The sequence below is a fragment of the Corvus moneduloides genome, chromosome 18 (genome assembly GCF_009650955.1).
Source record: "Corvus moneduloides isolate bCorMon1 chromosome 18, bCorMon1.pri, whole genome shotgun sequence".
NCBI lineage: Eukaryota > Metazoa > Chordata > Aves > Passeriformes > Corvidae > Corvus > Corvus moneduloides.
The window spans coordinates 2,682,916-2,699,562 of record NC_045493.1 but is presented as its reverse complement, the minus strand read 5'-3'; the positions used below and the strand labels follow the sequence as shown (position 1 = coordinate 2,699,562).

Sequence of the window (16,647 nt, the reverse complement as noted above, 5' to 3'; positions counted from 1 at the left end):
CCGCGCCTCGTACCCTTCCGCGCCTCACGGCTTCCCGCCCTTGAGCCGCATCACCGCGCCTCGTACCCATCCGCGCCTCACGGCTTCCCGCCCTCGAGTCGCATCACCGCGCCTCGTGCCCATCCGCGCCTCACGGCTTCCCGCCCTCGAGTCGCATCACCGCGCCTCGTACCCATCCGCGCCTCACGGCTTCCCGGCCTTGAACCGCATTACCGCGCCTCGTACCCATCCGCGCCTCACGGCTTCCCGGCCTTGAACCGCATTACCGCGCCTCGTACCCATCCGCGCCTCACGGCTTCCCGCCCTTGAGCCGCATCACCGCGCCTCGTATCCACCCGCGCCTCACGGCTTCCCGCCCTTGAGTCTCATCACCGCGCCTCGTGCCCTTCCGCGCCTCACGGCTTCCCGCCCTTGAGCCCCATCACCGCGCCTCGTGCCCTTCCGCGCCTCACGGCTTCGCGCACCCTTGAATCGCATCACCGCCGCGCCTCGTGTCCTTCCGCACTTCAGGCCGCCGTGGGTCTGCCCTCACTGTCCAGCCACCACGGCAGCAGGTGACTGGTCACCTCTATCCTTCCATGAGCACATTCCAGCGCCAAGGACATCCTAGGTAGGTTTGAGAAGGAGATCCTCTCGTGTATTAGGGAGTCATAGAGTGGTTTCAGTTGGAAGGGACCTTAAGGCTCATCTCGTCCTTCCCCCTGCCATGGGCAGGGGCACCTTCCACTATCCCAGGTTGCTCCAAGCCCCATCCAACCTGGCTGTGGACATTTCTAGGAATGGGGCAGCCACAGCATCTCTGGTCAGCCTGTGCCAGGGCTTCACTTTACAGCATTAGGACCCTGTAAAAGGAGAACGTGGGACTACCCTCAGGTAGGAGAGGAGGGTGGCAATCATTTTCCAAACTCAGCTTTGTGGCATTGTGTTAAACTCACTGATGGCTTATTGAGTCAAATAAAATAAGTTTCATTAATTTTGTAAATTTGTCGCCACGAAGCAGAAAGAAGACGGCTTGGTTTCTTGTCCCATTGTGAGGGCTTGAGTGGCATTTCCCCATCTCCTGGTCCACACTGGTACAAGCAGGACTGAGGCATTCAGATAATACTAAATGCTGAAACTGAGGTAAGTAACAAGAATCAAGATAATTCCTTATAAAATAGTTTCATAGTTGGTTAGAGCAGGGTGCTAATAACACCAAGGTTGTAGGTTCAATCCCTGTACATGCCATATATATTTAAGAGTTGGACTCAATGATCCTGGTGGGTACCTTCCAACTCAGAATATTCTGTGAATCCAAATCAGTATTTGCTCTATACCATCATGTTTATTGAAATGAAGCAAAAATACAGAAGGTAATTGAGGCAGTTTCCTGAAAATCAAAAAATTCTCCCTGGGACTCTCATTGTTCTGAAGCTTATCCTCCTGTGTGTCACTCTAAACTCTATATTTAATCAACTTACTGTCATTGATCAGCCGCAGTAAAGCAAGGCTGCAGTTCTGATGGGTATTACTGCATTTTAGCTGAGCACCAGAAACATTTCTTAATGATGAGATCTGTTGGGTAGTTAAACTCTCTTCCAGTGGAAATCACAGAGGCCCTGTTTTTACAGCCATTTGTAATTCCATTGTACAAAATACTCTGCAAGCAGCAGTTCCAGGACAGGAGCAAGCCGATGTTCTCTCTCCAGGATTTTGGGGAGTTGCTCTATGGACCATGGGTGTTAGGAGCTGCGGAAAAGCTGGGATTTCCCAGCTGTCTTGCCTAGATTGTTTACCCCTGTGTATAATTAAGAGTTCACTTTCTAAGCTCTTCAGAACTTTCTGGAAGGTGATAAGTAACCTTGAATCACACCAAATTCATTGAAATTGATCCATTTTCAGTGATAGAGAAAGGTTATATCTGCAGAATCAGGTTCTTTACAAAATGTGGGAATGGATGAGAGCAGCCTTCATTCAAAATTTGAATATAGTATTGGTATATTTATTCCTTTTGGTTATCAACATTTTCACACTTTACAGTAGTAACAAAAGCATTAAGTTTGCATTTAAGTCTCCTTATTCCATAGCTAAAACACTGAACTGTGAAAAAGATTCCAGACTATTTTTCTCAGATCATCTGTAGGTGTCCTGTGTCTGCTGGCTTCATTTGGGAACTGAAGGATGAAATGGAACAAAAAACCAGAGAGTGGTATCTCAAAATTGCCTGATACCCAGATATACCAGAAATCTCATTAAAATATTGTGTATTAGAGTTCCATGAAATGTTCTCAATCAAAAAGGTCTATGGAAATATCCCAAACTATCTAAGGAGGTTACAGAAAAGGGTGAAGAGAAGGAAGGATGCAGATTTTTAAAGAAGTTTGGCAATGCTGAACAGAATAAATCTCTAGTGGGAAATAGGGGGGAAAATCAAGAATTGTTTTTGCCTCAGCACTAAGTATTACAGAAATACTCTGCTTTGACTGATGAGAGGAAAAGACAGGGAAACAGAAGATGTTTGGAATGTTCACTGCCCAGGCAGTGGAGGGGTTTGAAATGTGCTCTGGTCCAGCTGTGTTCTGTCACACAGCCACACGAAGGCAGCCCTTGGTCTGCCTGCCAGGACGTGCAGGTAAGGGTGAGTAGTGTTGGCTCGTGCCACCTCCCAGCCTGTCTGTGCACAGCAGGTGCTGCAGGCTCCCTGCCAGCTAAAGCCACCTTGTTTTCTCGGGTAGGCATTCTGTAGGGTTACTGGAAAACTGCTTCAAGTGGCCATCCCATACTGGGGAGTGTTTTTCACAACGTGGACTGATTCTAATGGACCCTAGAGGGCAGCTGGTATTTTCTAGTATTTGCTATGGCACTTCAGGAATGAAAAAAACTCTTGCCAGACTAAACAAGGCTAAATTAAATGGACAAATATCCCTTCTCTGGGACAAGTGCAATAACTTCCAGTTATAGGGCAGTGGAGGAACTGACAGCATCGTTTCTTTTGGATACGATGATGTCACAGTGCACAGCTTTGGTCTGTTGACTGAGGCAGATTTTGTATTCCCATGTATCTTATCATCAGCACTTTCAAATCAATTTTACCCTTTTGAGGAAGGGAAGTGAGAGTTGGAGGTTGGATTTTTATTAGGCACAGCTGGTCTGAGGGACGTCATTTGTTCCTAAAGCCAGGGCTGTCTTTCATATGAAACCATGGGGTGGATGGTGGGCAGGGGGAATCACTCGAAGTAGTTTCAACAGCTGGGGGTCAAATTATAGGGAAAAGTGGAGAGAAGTAAAATTTATAATCTATAATTTGAAACCAAAATAAGAATGAGACAAGCTTATTTGAAGGATTGGAAGGAAAAGGATGTGATATATGGCCTGATACAGCCAAGCAAAATGAACACTGCCATTGCGCTATTACTTTGCAGACAATCCAAAAAAACCAAAAGGGCCTATTAAGGCTGTCTCTGTGGAAATCTAATTAGGTCATACAAACAATCTCTGTTGTTAATAGGACCCTTTAGCCATACACGGACACCTTAAGAAGTCTGTAGCAGATATAGGAAAGATTTTAATCTATGATGGGAGTAAGAAGTGAACGAGAGCAAAGAAATAACAGATGAGAAATTGGCATAGGAAATAAAAGGTCTATAAAAGTATTATATTAAATAGAAGTATTGAAGTAGGAGAGGAACGTGAGAGCCTAATTCTTCCCTAGAGGTGATGTTGTCCTATTATGTGAGACATGATCTGCTTTGTTTGCTTGAACTTAAGGGAATGGAGAAGAGGAATTGGTAGGAAACAATGCGTTTTGAGGGGGGAAGAAAGCTTCCAAGGGAAAGTGTGGGAAAAACCATGTTAAAAGAATGTGTTTGACTAGAGTGACTGATAGCAGTGACCACCTCGATCATCCTAGTGAAAGAGATAGAGAGGCAAGTTGGGTGTAAATTAAAATAGAATTACAACAAGTCCTGTGAGACCACTTCTGGCTCCAGGACATCATGCAAGAAAGGTGTCAAAGGTATGTGGGTCCTTGCTCGGTGCAGACTGGACTTGGTGAGACAACAGCACCAAGTGATCCACTCACACCTACACTGCAAGTGTGGTCCTTCTTTACACTTATCTTCTCTCCCTCCCAAGTTTTCAGGTAGCAAATAACTGTTTCACACCTATTACTCCCATTATGTCCCAATAATATTCTGACCACTTCTCTAGCACAGAGCCCCACTCCTGTACTTGTTACAGCTAGGGGTTGAGTAATATTTTTATGAACATGTCCTAGAATCTTGAAAGAGTTATGGACTTAATCACAGCAGGATACACTGTGGGCCAGGAAATGTTCATGTTCTATAGCAGTGTACCTGGAGAGGGAGAATTTAATATCTGAATATCTGCAGAAAGCACACACTGAATGAGCAGTTGTTCATGACATCCTTGGGGTGTGCTGTTCAGTCACCAGTGGGTGTACAGTATTCCCATCACCTGAGTCCTGGAACTAGCTCACTTGGGGTGAATTTGCAGGTGGGATATTCACAGTGGCCTAGTTCTGAGCTGCTTGCAACAAGTAATATTGCACACTAACACAAGTAGTAAAGCATAATTTGAAATTTCAGAATGTCACAATCCACTTACTAATGGCTCAATACTGTAAAGAGCCTAATTCAGTACTCACACAGAATCTTCCCTTGGATATTTAAGTCCCACTGAGTCCGGTACTAAGAGAGTCAAACCATGAAAAAAAAAATACTTATGACACCTTCATATGCATTTTGATCCAGCAATGCATGGCCCTACAGCATTTTATCAGCAGTATTTAAGCTCCTCAATACCCATATGAAAAACAGAGGGGTTATACTGCTTTGCTTATACTGTCCTGGTTCATTTCCTAAAGATTGTATGGGCGATCTACAGTTCAGCTGGTAAAAAGCATCCCATCCCAATCCTTAGCTCCTCATGAAGGAACACTGCAAGTGTAGCTGTCCCAGGGAAGGAGATGGCTTAGGAGATCTGTTGGGCTTCCTTTCTGCCCTGTTTTCTATGACTCTGTCCTGTGTTCCATAAAGCAAGTCTGACACTCCACTGCATGGATATTTAGCCTTGCCAGCAGCAAGTTATAGCTAGACAAACCCCAGTGAAGGGACTGTGTCTACTCGTACACTGGATAGTTTTTACCAGTATATTTTGCCTAGAAGCAGGAGCAAACTTGGAATACTGCTAGTCTGAGGAGGAAGTCAGGGATTTTAGAAGCAGCTCTGAAAATAGTATGAGCTACCTATAGCAGAATTCCTTCAAACTCAACTATATAAGTGTATAGGAATCTACAGGAAAATATCCTCATAGATCACTTTATTCACAAATCTGTCATCTGTTGTTGCATATGCAAATGAAGCAGTCAGAGAGCTGCCCGGCGGTTCACCCTGCCATGACTGAGCTGCATTTCATTTCAGATTGGGATGGAACTTGTTTACAATAGATCTCTGCTTATTGCAGGTGAAACTGCAGAAGTTCGCGACCAGGGGTTTCGAGAAGGCCAAAAATAAAGAGTACAAAAGCTAATTTTAAGTATTTCTAACAAAATAAGCAATCTATATGCCAGGTATATACAGGCACCCTGTATATCAGCAAGTGCCCCCACATACAGGAAACTCGAGGCAGTGCTTTGGTAGCAAACCAGCGGAGCCGGCACGGTGTTTTGCTGGTGACATCATCACTGCTGGATGGCTCTTTGGAATAAATAACCTCTTCCACATGTCCCTAAGCACACAGCTCCCAAAATAAATTTCAATTGCTGTAAGGCTCAAGGACATCCTAAATCACCTTGGGTTAATAAAGCAGTAGAAATAGAGGAGGAAGGAGTCCAGGATTTGTTTTTATTTCACTAGAAATACTTCAGATGAAGCAGTTGTTAAATGCATTAAATACAATGCGGGGCAAGCAGGAAATAAAAGCATGAAGGTGGGAGAGATGTTTATATCAGATGAACATACTGAAAACCTGGCAGGACATACTGCTCTAACTTGTGCATTGCCAGACTGGAAACCATGGCAGCATTCAAGATTGGTTGAGATTCTGTAACTGTTTAATGAGCAGTGTTTTTGTCAAGAGTCTTTGCAGAGGGTTGTGTTAAATATTTCAGAATACAGAGGAAGTTTAATGTGAAACTTCCCTGACAAAAAAAAACCCACAAGAACACTTTCATTCTCACTCACAAACAGCAAAGTAGATATCAGTGAAGGACAAGCAAATATAACTTCCACTTAGACTTAATCTGTAATTCTGGAGTGTAAATGGTGCCTTTATCTCTTGCTCTGAACAGGGAAAATTTACGAAGATACGAATAGATGTGTTATGGATGAGTAATGCCAGTTTATTTAGGAGTGTCCAGAGCAGTTGATCTTCCAGGAACTACCAGGTGAAAATGAGTCCTCAGCCAGTTTATGCTGGCTCTCTCTTTAAAGAAGTTGGATTTAATTATTCTGATGTGGTCTTTGCTTATCAGTCTGTAATACGGAAATTGTCTCTAGAAACACTTTTGCCTTTAACATGCCCTGTCATTGCAGCAAAAGGTAAACCCTGTTCTAATACTCAGCCTGCGTTTCAGTGAATTTTTACGAATTTTGGCTGCAGCTTCAAGCCTTGCACATCTGTGTGATGCACCACAGTGAATAGCAGGGTTGCATTCCCTGAGACTTTGTGAAGCTGGAATTTTATTATTTAAATAATAATTGGAATATTATTAATATTGATTAGGTTCCAGTTTCTAAAGACATACAACGTATATGTAGTAGAGGTGTAAATAAATTCTGAGTGCACAGTATACAAAGGATCTTGTCCCTACAGCTAGAGAAGGGATGAGGTATTTCTCTGCATGTGGTGGATGCTTTCTATACATCAGGATTGCCTTCTCCCTCTGCCCCATTATGGTTTTTTCTCCTTCCAATGGATAATAACAAAGTATAAAAACACAAGAACCTGCCCTGAATAGTGTTTTACTCCCAAGACCTATACGGAAACTGTTTTCAGGAGTTGCTACCTCTGGACAAAACAAAGAAGAAAATGAAAAGGTCCTGAAGTTGGAGCCATTTTTCTGCTTTTTGTGAGAAAAACCAGGTTTAGCTTACAAGTGCAATGGGAGAGGTGGCCAGTGTCCCTTTTTCTTTTTTTCACATGTTCTACTAAAGAACACAACACCATCTTGGTTCATGAGAGAAAATTAAAAAAGAAAAACACTTGCTAACCTAAATGGTGGGTGGCTTTTGATTGGTATCATTGGGCATGTCCTGTGGTGTGCAGCTGAACTGGACTGAGAAACTATGACATGCAGGCTCTCAATCAGAGAAGTGTACATTCAGAAGTCCCATTACACCACTCATCTCGGCCATTGCTGAGTTTTTCCCCACAGTGCAGTATCTCTTGTCATTTGTTCAGCGCTGTCTTAAAACAATTTGAACATCGTGGTTTCACAAGTTCCTTGCAGATTGCACTTACCATTCTGCATTTCATCCCATCCTACTCATTCCACTCCCCAGAGAAGCTGAGGCAATCCCTTCCACTGCCTAGTGTGTTCACCTTGCCCACCATGGCCAGGGCAGCTGCCAAAGGTAGAAGTGAGCAGGAAGCAGTGAAGGAGAGAGCAGAGAGGAGCACCTGGCCCTGTGACATCACATTAGTAAGAGCTGGTTTAAAATTTCTGTCAATGACAGGCAGTTCAGAGACACTTGACAGTTTTATCACAGCAGACCACACTGTAATTTCACTGCTTACATGGTGCATGTGCTTGCATTTTACTGGTGTTCGTCCACCTCCCCACCCATCTGCCGCAGTTAACTGAGTGCAGTGACTTGAGACACAAAGTTATTTGCTCTCATTCTCTCTCTGTCCTATACCACACCACACTGAAAATCCAGTAGGGAAGAATGCCATCTATTTATCCCATTTCCCGGGAAATACTGGCAAAGACTGGATGTTTTAAAAACTCTGAATAGCACAGGAGTTTGAGTGTTCCACTGAGTGGAATTTTCATCTCAGATGCATTTTTTTAGAGACTTACGCCTTTTATGAGCATTTCACCATGTATTTGCTGTGTAGAAATGGTTCTCCCTGTCTCAAATCCAACCCCATATCCTCTGTCCTACCTCCCATGTTTATAGAGAATGTCATAATCACATGGTGCTGTTGTTGTGCCTGTCACAAAGCAGGTATGTCTAAATGGCAGCCTTTCAGGATTCTAGCTCCCTCTTGCAGAGAACTGCAGTTGCAACTGTTTCCAGCTCCATATCCTCACCTCAGACACCTTAAAGACTATGGAGTGGCATAGTGCTGTTTTGGAGGTCCTCATCTTCATGTTCTAAAAGCTCTCAGCTTAGTTAAGTGTGTATTATAGAGATCCCAAACCACATCATACTATCATACAGCACTTGAAATCGTGCATATAGCAAGCCAAACCTTTACATTAAATCAGCTGAGACAGAGACCTTGACACTCATTTCTCAGAAGCAGAAGTACTAAAGATGCCTGCATTAAGGTTTTTTTAAGCCATTAAGATTTTTTTAAGCCTTTAGCTGCTCCACAGTCCTTCCACAGAGAGACTTATGTGGCAAACTCTTAAGTGTGCAAATCAAGATTGGTCTCAAGACTGTTAGCATGTGACAGCATGGCCATGCTTTTCCATGGCAGCAGGGCACAGTGCCTGGGACGGAGGGAACGGAGCTGGTGGGAGACCGGGGTGTGCTCCCTGACCTCCCAAGAAGAGAGCCCAAGTAGTCTCTGACAAGCCTTGTCCTTCACACCCCGAGACCTTGCTATAAGCACTGTTCCTCCAGACCAGTCAGGGCAGCAAGAGGAGGGCTGGGACAGAGGACAGCAAGCCCAGGGAAGTTTAGTTTAGCAGGCTATAAATCCCCCTTCCCCTCCTCCCCTCTTTATTGCCTGTCTTTGGAAAACACAATCCGATATAAACCAGAGAGAGTGGAAGCAGGGCAATAAAACGGTACGGCAGGAGCACGAGTGTCGCAGGGGTGTTATATTACTGGCATTCCAAGTGGCTGATGTCAGGCAGTGAGCAGCAGGGCCCACAAACCCACCAGGGCAAAGAAATGTCCCAACTGTCCTTTGTGGCCCTGTGACATCCCTTCTGTTCAGATCCATTCTCAGCTCTTACACTATTCATCTCTTCTGCCCTTTGCTACTCCCAAATCCTTGCATTATGATTTGAGGGGCTCTGGTTTCCAAGCTGTTCAAGTTGAGCACTCAGGCCTTTTGACCACAAGTCAAGATATTCTTGAAACTCACGATGTGTTGTCTGATCCATGTGTAACAGGATCAGCAGTGCCACACTTACAAAAATTATTTCTTGATGTGCACATGGCTGGATTAAAATAGATGTGTATTGATTTGTTTTAAAAGTTAATTTATGTGAACTCTACTCTTTTTAGATAGGGCCAAGAGACCAAAACTGGTTAGCGGTTCTGAGTGCCCTACTTGAGTGATGGTTTTCACAGGACTGGCTCCCAGCATTTTCTGAAAACCAGGCACCTTTAAGGTACTATTAATTGTCCACTTAAAAGAGTTTTCAACTGTCTTTGCCAAAGCTTACTGTGAAAAATTGATGGAAAGACACTTAACCACAAGTTCCGAGGTATAGATACTGCTCAGAAACTCAGACATACTTCCATTCATAGGAGCTGGCACAAGTATGATTTCTTGGGGCTAAGTTTCTTTCTCCTCAGTTGTCTTCAGTTAGGTGTTTGCTATAAATTAACTTACAAAGCCCATTTAATTGGTAGACTGAAAGAAATATCTCTGGAAAAGAGTTCATCCTGCTTTTTTTTTCGGATACGGTCACACAATCAAAATTAAGCCAGCTTAAGTCAAGATGCATAACTCATGTTTTTCTCTGGCTTCTCATTGTTGGTATTGTTCAGAGTTGGTTTGGGTTGGATCACTTTTCTGATTCGATTTGTTCCACCGGTGTATGAATGCTTGCTGGCACACGAGGCATGGGGAAACATGCAGCTAAGGACAGGGGAATATGAGGTGAACTTTTGGGGACAGCCTCCCCTTAATGTGGACTTACAGCAACCCTTTAACAGCAGCCTCAGAGATGCCTACCACGATGGCTTTGTCATCCTCTAGGTTTGCACATCTTTCTGTGGAGTTAGGAGATGTAACAAACTTAGAGACCTCACTTTGGACAACCAAGGTTTGGTGAGGTGAATCTCGCCATTTTTTATCATTTAAGTATATTCCAGTTCTGAGGAGTACTCAGCAGTGCCAATATGCTCACTGAAATGGTAAATTCTGAATGTATATTCACTGAGCCCTGGGCTTGAATTTCTCGGCCATTTTATAAATATGACACATGTACTCTGGGGTAGTTTCAGAGCATGTTGGGAAAAAAATATCCGAATTAACTTTTGAAGTGGACAAATTAAAGCATAGTAAATCCCTGTGTAGACACTCTTCCTGAGTATCAAAGAGGCCTTAATTCAGGTCAACCTAATTTATTTTGTATTGAAGTAAAACAAATCAAATAAAGGTTCCTTTAATCCTAAATGAGAGTGCCTGTGCAGGCCGGTGGAGGGGGCTTAACGCTATTCAGAATTTAATGGCATTTGATAGCAATTACTTAGAATAATCTCCTTTATGAGGTTTTTGGACACTCCTCTCAAATTCAGTAGCACTGTTTGTTTAATTATATGGAATAAAGATGACATTGAAGAGTTAACGTTGGAAATGCAATTCCAAAGGGTTTTCTGTGCATGAAATATTGAGATTTTGGGTGACCAAGGAAGCAGGAAAAGAACATGTGGTAATCTCATCATTACAGATGTGCATTGCTCTCCATGTCATTTATTTGTACACATTTCTCCAAGTCTGCATAGCACTTATTTTTAGATCTAACTTTTTGGTTCAACACAGCACTCTGAAGAGAAAGCTGTTAGATTAATGGTTGAGTTTCCTGGTCTACATAGGAAGGGAGGTTCTCTTCATTCTCTTCTCCATCCAGACGGGTATTCAGTGTACAGAGTATCATACTATTTTGCATGAACATATAACACCTTTAATCCTGTGATCCTAAAGTGCCTTTAAAATGTCAGTGAGCAAAGCCTCTGTGCTGCCCCTGAGAAAATCAGAGAAGTGCTGTTATCCCAGATTTACAGATAGGAAAGACACGACCCTAAGAAGTGAATTGTCTTGCCTAAGGTCGCACACAAGGAGAGAACGACTGCATGGAATAAAACCAATTCTTCTAAATCCCTGTCTTGTGACTCAGTCACAAGACTGCCCTTCTCTATTGTTTTATAACAAGCCTTATTTCCACTATCTCCCCTTCCAGAAATTCTGCTGTCAATACAGTCCTTTCTGTGGTAGCCACATTGTCTGGCAGTATCTGTTAGGAAAGATGGAGAAGTTACTGGTGGTATGGCTTAGAGCTGCCGTGGCACTTGAGTGTGGTGAGGTCTTTCTGCTCCTAATCCATTGTATCAGCTCCTGGCAATTCAAGCCCTGTCTACTGAATTGCTGGGGGTGAAAGGTCAATGCATTAAGCATAGCAGATTAATACACTGCAGTAAATCCCAGAACCAGCACTTTAAGGAGCTAGTAATATTTCACACGTGATTGTTCTACCAATTGATTGCACCATCTTGCGAGTGCGTTGTGTGTGTGTATTTCTTTGACTCCATTTACGAGCTTTCCCAAGCTCCCCTGTTTAGTGGAGATTGCTGTGTCCCACACTGGTTGCACTTTGATCAGGGAAATTCAATACCTGAGGTCTGGGCTTTATAGGAAAGCAAGGTCCAGATTAAGGGAATTAGCCACAGTATATCACAACTAATAAAAGAGTGATTGAGCCCCACCACAGTGCTGCCCCAGGGGACGGGAGGAAAAAGGAGGGGGGCAGTTAGAGGAGGGGGAGGAAGACTTGCAGATGAAGCCATGTCTGTAATTAGAAATGAATAAACCTGCTATCACATCATGCTTCTTACGGTTCTAGCAACCAAAGCAACATCTTTTCACAAAATGTTGCAGCTATAGCCTTTTCATTCCTTTTTTCCTTTACTGTTTCTTCCTGTTAACCTTGTCCATTTCCACATTTTCAGTGCAACTAAATTACAAGTCCTTTTAGGAATTTTGTGGAGAAATAAATCGCGTATTTGACTCATTCTTATGTCCATTTCATGACAATGATTAAATAACTCAGTTCAGTAGAAGCTGCAATTTCAGACACTTGACAAAAACAGGAGTAGGAGCATCAACTGGTGTGTGGATGCTGGGATTTCTCTCAAGATAAGCCTTGAGAGTTTTGTAAAGAGCTGCCTATTGTTATTATGAACCCAATCAGAATCATCTATCTTCCATTATCCATACTGCTTTAAAGAAAAAAAAAAAACAAACCAGATCTGAGCATGTAGCTTGCTCTTGGACTAAGAAAATTGCTGCAGTGATTTTCTTGGACGGTTTTCACAGTAATATGCCAAGACACAGTGTAACATCTACATATCTAAATCAGGAGATAATAGGTTTTATTATTTTACAGACAGTGATTGAGGAAAGATTGCTGATCATTCTGTCAGAGAATCAGACTGCTGCCAAAAGCCAAATTATTCAGTTGCAAAAAGACTTTGTATAAACTGTCTTCACTAAGGCTGTGAGCTTCACTTTGTTCTAATTTCCTTGCCCTTTTTTTTCCCACGTTCTTAATCCAGACAAAACTTCCCTTGAGTTTTTCTTATTCTTTTTAAAGATATTTGCTTGAACTAGGAGTGGCAAAAAGGCCCAGCACGTAATGCCTGTGTCTGGTATCTCCTTTGTCATACACACGGCTGGGGCTGAGTACACTGATAGAGGTGCGGTTGTACATGAGCAGCTTTGATTTGTTTCTCAAACTGAGCACTTGATTTTTCAGTTTTGATGTTCCTTGTCCATGATACTTGTTTGGAAAACAAATACAGAAAAGTACCTAATTTTATAGTGTCTCTTTGCATTTAGGTGTCTGTTAATGTAATGATTTTGATGCTTAATAATTTGAATCTGCAAAAGCATTTTAGCATACACCTAATCTGACTTGTAGTGTGTTCTAGGATTTTTCTTGGAGTCAAACACAGGGTTAAGTGCTTCTGTTAATCAGAGTTGCAGCAATTTAAACTAGACAGATAGTAAAAGGAGGAGCGTATTAACCATACTTAGTGCCTTGCAGAATTTTAGGATTTCTGTGTGTTGGATACATCCTCTCCAATGACAAATTCCTATCTTTTTTACTAAATCTTTTCATTTCAATACTCTTCAGCATTCCAGCGTGAACAATGGTGGGCACTGAGGCCAGTGGAAAGAGTGTGTTGAACTAAGTGCATATTTGATCAGGCTCCTAGAATCCATTTTCACATATTATTTATTATTACTGTTTATTATTATGGTATAAAGGAGATGGCTACATAAATAGATATTCTGTCTAATTAGGCTGGTCTGCCTGAAATCCTCATTCATTTGCCAGATAATGCATTTTCAGTCAAATGGCACAACAGCATTGATTAATCACAGTAACTCTTGACAGTATTTTTTAGAACAACTGACCATGCACAGTATTTTGAAAGCATAGGCAAATTTTTTTTTTGTCCTCTTGTGCCAGCTCATTAAATTTGCCCCACGTTTTCAGAAGTACATAATTCTCTTCCAGGATCAGGATTTCCTGCTTTCTAACACTTTTGTTTTCCTTGAGACCTGGAATCTTCATGCCAAAGCACACATTTGTGCTTGTCTCATTCTCTCTAAGCAAACCAGGTTCCCAGCATCCTCAGCTTTGATATCATTACAAGAGGAGATACAAAAAATGAACAGAAAATAATGTTCAATTCAAGTTAGTTATGTTGTGAAAAGCTATCAGTAATTGAAGACAAATGGTTGGTTGACTTGAGCAGGAAATTTTGGTTCAATGTCAGTTCCTAGAAGGATTTTCCTCCTGACACAATTGAGCCATTTCTTTGAATTGTCTGTCAAAAGTGGGCTAAACTCAACAGCAAAATTATATATATTAGTTGAGACAGTGACAGCACTGAAATGTATTAAACTTGCCCAAGTACGAGCAAACCCACTTTACTGTGGTACAGAAGTTAAGCACTCAGGAACATACTATTTTATTTGAAATGAAAATGTAAATACGGTGGAGAATTTCAGTTTTGTAATCACCTGCTTTTAAAAACTTAAACCTAAACTTTGTGTCCCATAAAATCTTATTAGATGTGCTCTTACGCAGTTTGTTACCTCTCAGTAATTAAAGACCAGCTCAGGCAACTTTGTGTGTGACAACACAGCAACTCTACCTTCTCTTACTGAAGGTGGTCAATGCTGAGTAGTTCTTCCCCCTCTAATCTCCCAGTATCACCTGTGATTCTGCATTACTCATAGTTTGTGCTGGTTTTGATTATCTGCTTTCATTATTTCATTATTCTTCTGCCAGATAACAGGGAAAAAAACCACAAACCCCACTTTCTCTAAAAAAACCCTTCTAATTGTCACATGAGATGATGCCTTTAATCCAATGTCCTGTGCATGAATAGACCATGGATCTGGGTATCAGTGAGAGAGTTGTCAGGGAAATCATGTCAATAAACAAACCCGTTTTAAATGTAAAAAACCCAGAGCAATCAATGTACCTAATGCAGTTCAGCTTTTCTTAGCATCCCCAGTCCAGTCCCTTATACCCCTCCAAGCTACAACTAGTATGAGCTTATTTCACAGTCCTGAAACTTTAACATTTTAATGAGGCAAAGTTTTGTCCCACAGAAGCTAAACTCTACCAGAAACACCTAGGTAGGAGCCAAATACTGAAAGTCTTTATGTACACAGTAATCCCTTTCCATACAATACTGCCATACAGCTAAGAAATTGATTTCTTTCAGAAGAAAACAATAGAGCAGCACCCATTAGTTCTTAGTTAAATATTAGATGAAATTACTTACATGCAAAATGTATGGCATTCATTCAGTACAGGATTCAGACTAGTTTTTTAACCGCTTTGTTACTTTTTCCGATCCATGAACAATTTACATGGTGAGGGATTAACTACCACTTATTTAGGCATTTATTCCTGCTTCTGTTCAAGTGAATGGTAAAATTTTGATAGGTTTGAACAATGAAGAATCAAGGCTGATAAAAAGTCTACTGAAGATTCCCATCAATCCCCATGGTCTTTGCAGCAGGATCCCACATGAGTATAAACTTGAAGCAGCTCAGTGGAGTTGCTTAGAATAACCCAAAACAAGTCTGTAACTGTAACTTGAGCCTGTTTTATAAAGTGGCAGGAAATGAAGACACTGCTGATGGGCAGAACTCAGGAAATTGGTTAAACCCTTCAAAATCTCTCTTTTGAGATCCGTCTCCACAAGCAGCAGATGAATGCTACCAAGTGATGCTGAAATGCCAGTGAGCAGGGCCAACCCACATCAACTGTTTCATGACTGCTTGCCAGACAAACAGATTGGTTGTCAGAGCAGCAGGAAAGAAATACTTGGACTGCCAATAACCAGAAGGTGAAAATCTGGCAAGGTCAGTCCCTCCCTTGGATCCCAAGGCTCGGGTGTTGACTTCTGATCCCTCCTGAGAATATGATAAAATTTATATAAACTAAAACTATTTCTAAAGTTGTTAAATAAGTAGCAGCTAGGCATTAAAATACTTGTATGAAGATATCCTAAGCTCTGCCAAACAGGATGCATGTTGCTGTGTAAAAGCCATCCAGACAGGACATTAAAGTTATGATTCTGTCATCTCCACATAGTCATGAAAAATACTTTTGTGAGATTTCCACATCCAGCTCAGTTAGAATATTCCCACTTCCAACTAGACTGTACCTTCCAGTAATGCTTTAAGTCGAGTCTCAGCTATCCAACAACATTTGTTTTTCATTCTAACACTTCTTATCCATTCATGACAATATATGTCTTATAAAGAAAGCACATTTGTCCTTATCATTTCACGGATAGGAACAAAATTATTTACTCAAAACACTCCAGTGGCAGAGCTAGCAGTAAATGCAGCTTCCTGACTCAGTGCCCTTTTGCTGAACCACACTGTGCTAGTCTAACATTCCCTAAAATCTGCAATCACATACAATAGCCTAGTTATCAACCCCCCCATTATCTGTAACAACAGGTACTGTAGTGTTTGGCTTCTCTAAGAAATGAGAGACTAGCAAATATTAGGTATAATTTTCTGATTTTGATTACTGTTGCCCTAAATGGATAGTATCGTAGTTACCTCTTCCCCATCCCACTGTTCCTACTCAATCTTGTATTTTGAAACCATTTACTAAATAAAACTTCACTCTGCCAAGGGATCTGGAGAGACTTTGACCTATACAGTGCTAATATTACTCTTTTTTTAACAGGCTGTTATTAAAATGAGAACATCTACTCCAGTCCATATTATCAGTATGGGTTATATGTTCCTTTTACCTGCACTCCAGGTATCTTTTTTCTGTATTTACAGAACAATGTAAACAATTGTTACTGGGACAGCTCAGTGCAGACCTTTTGTCCATGCAACAAGTGAGTTTGTTCATCCTGTACTTGAGCTGGTACCACTTACCCTCCCACTGTCACCATCTACCACAGCACAGGGGTTCTATAATGTTCTATAGGAACAGGTTCTGACTAAGCCTGCAGGCCTCCAGTT

At 41.9% G+C, this 16,647-nt stretch overlaps 1 long non-coding RNA gene across 4 annotated transcripts in view; it reads left to right on the top strand.

Moving 5' to 3' along the window:
- Window positions 1–266: 266 nt before the first annotated feature.
- The window catches only part of LOC116453244, a 52,850-nt gene continuing 36,469 nt past the window's right edge, over window positions 267–16,647 (top strand). For 3 of the 4 annotated variants that reach the window (XR_004243722.1, XR_004243720.1, XR_004243719.1), the window contains exons 1-2: window positions 267–610; window positions 998–1,122. This is a non-coding gene — a long non-coding RNA (uncharacterized LOC116453244). The remainder of the gene's footprint in view (window positions 611–997; window positions 1,123–16,647) is intronic. The other variant, XR_004243721.1, reaches the window with a different exon arrangement.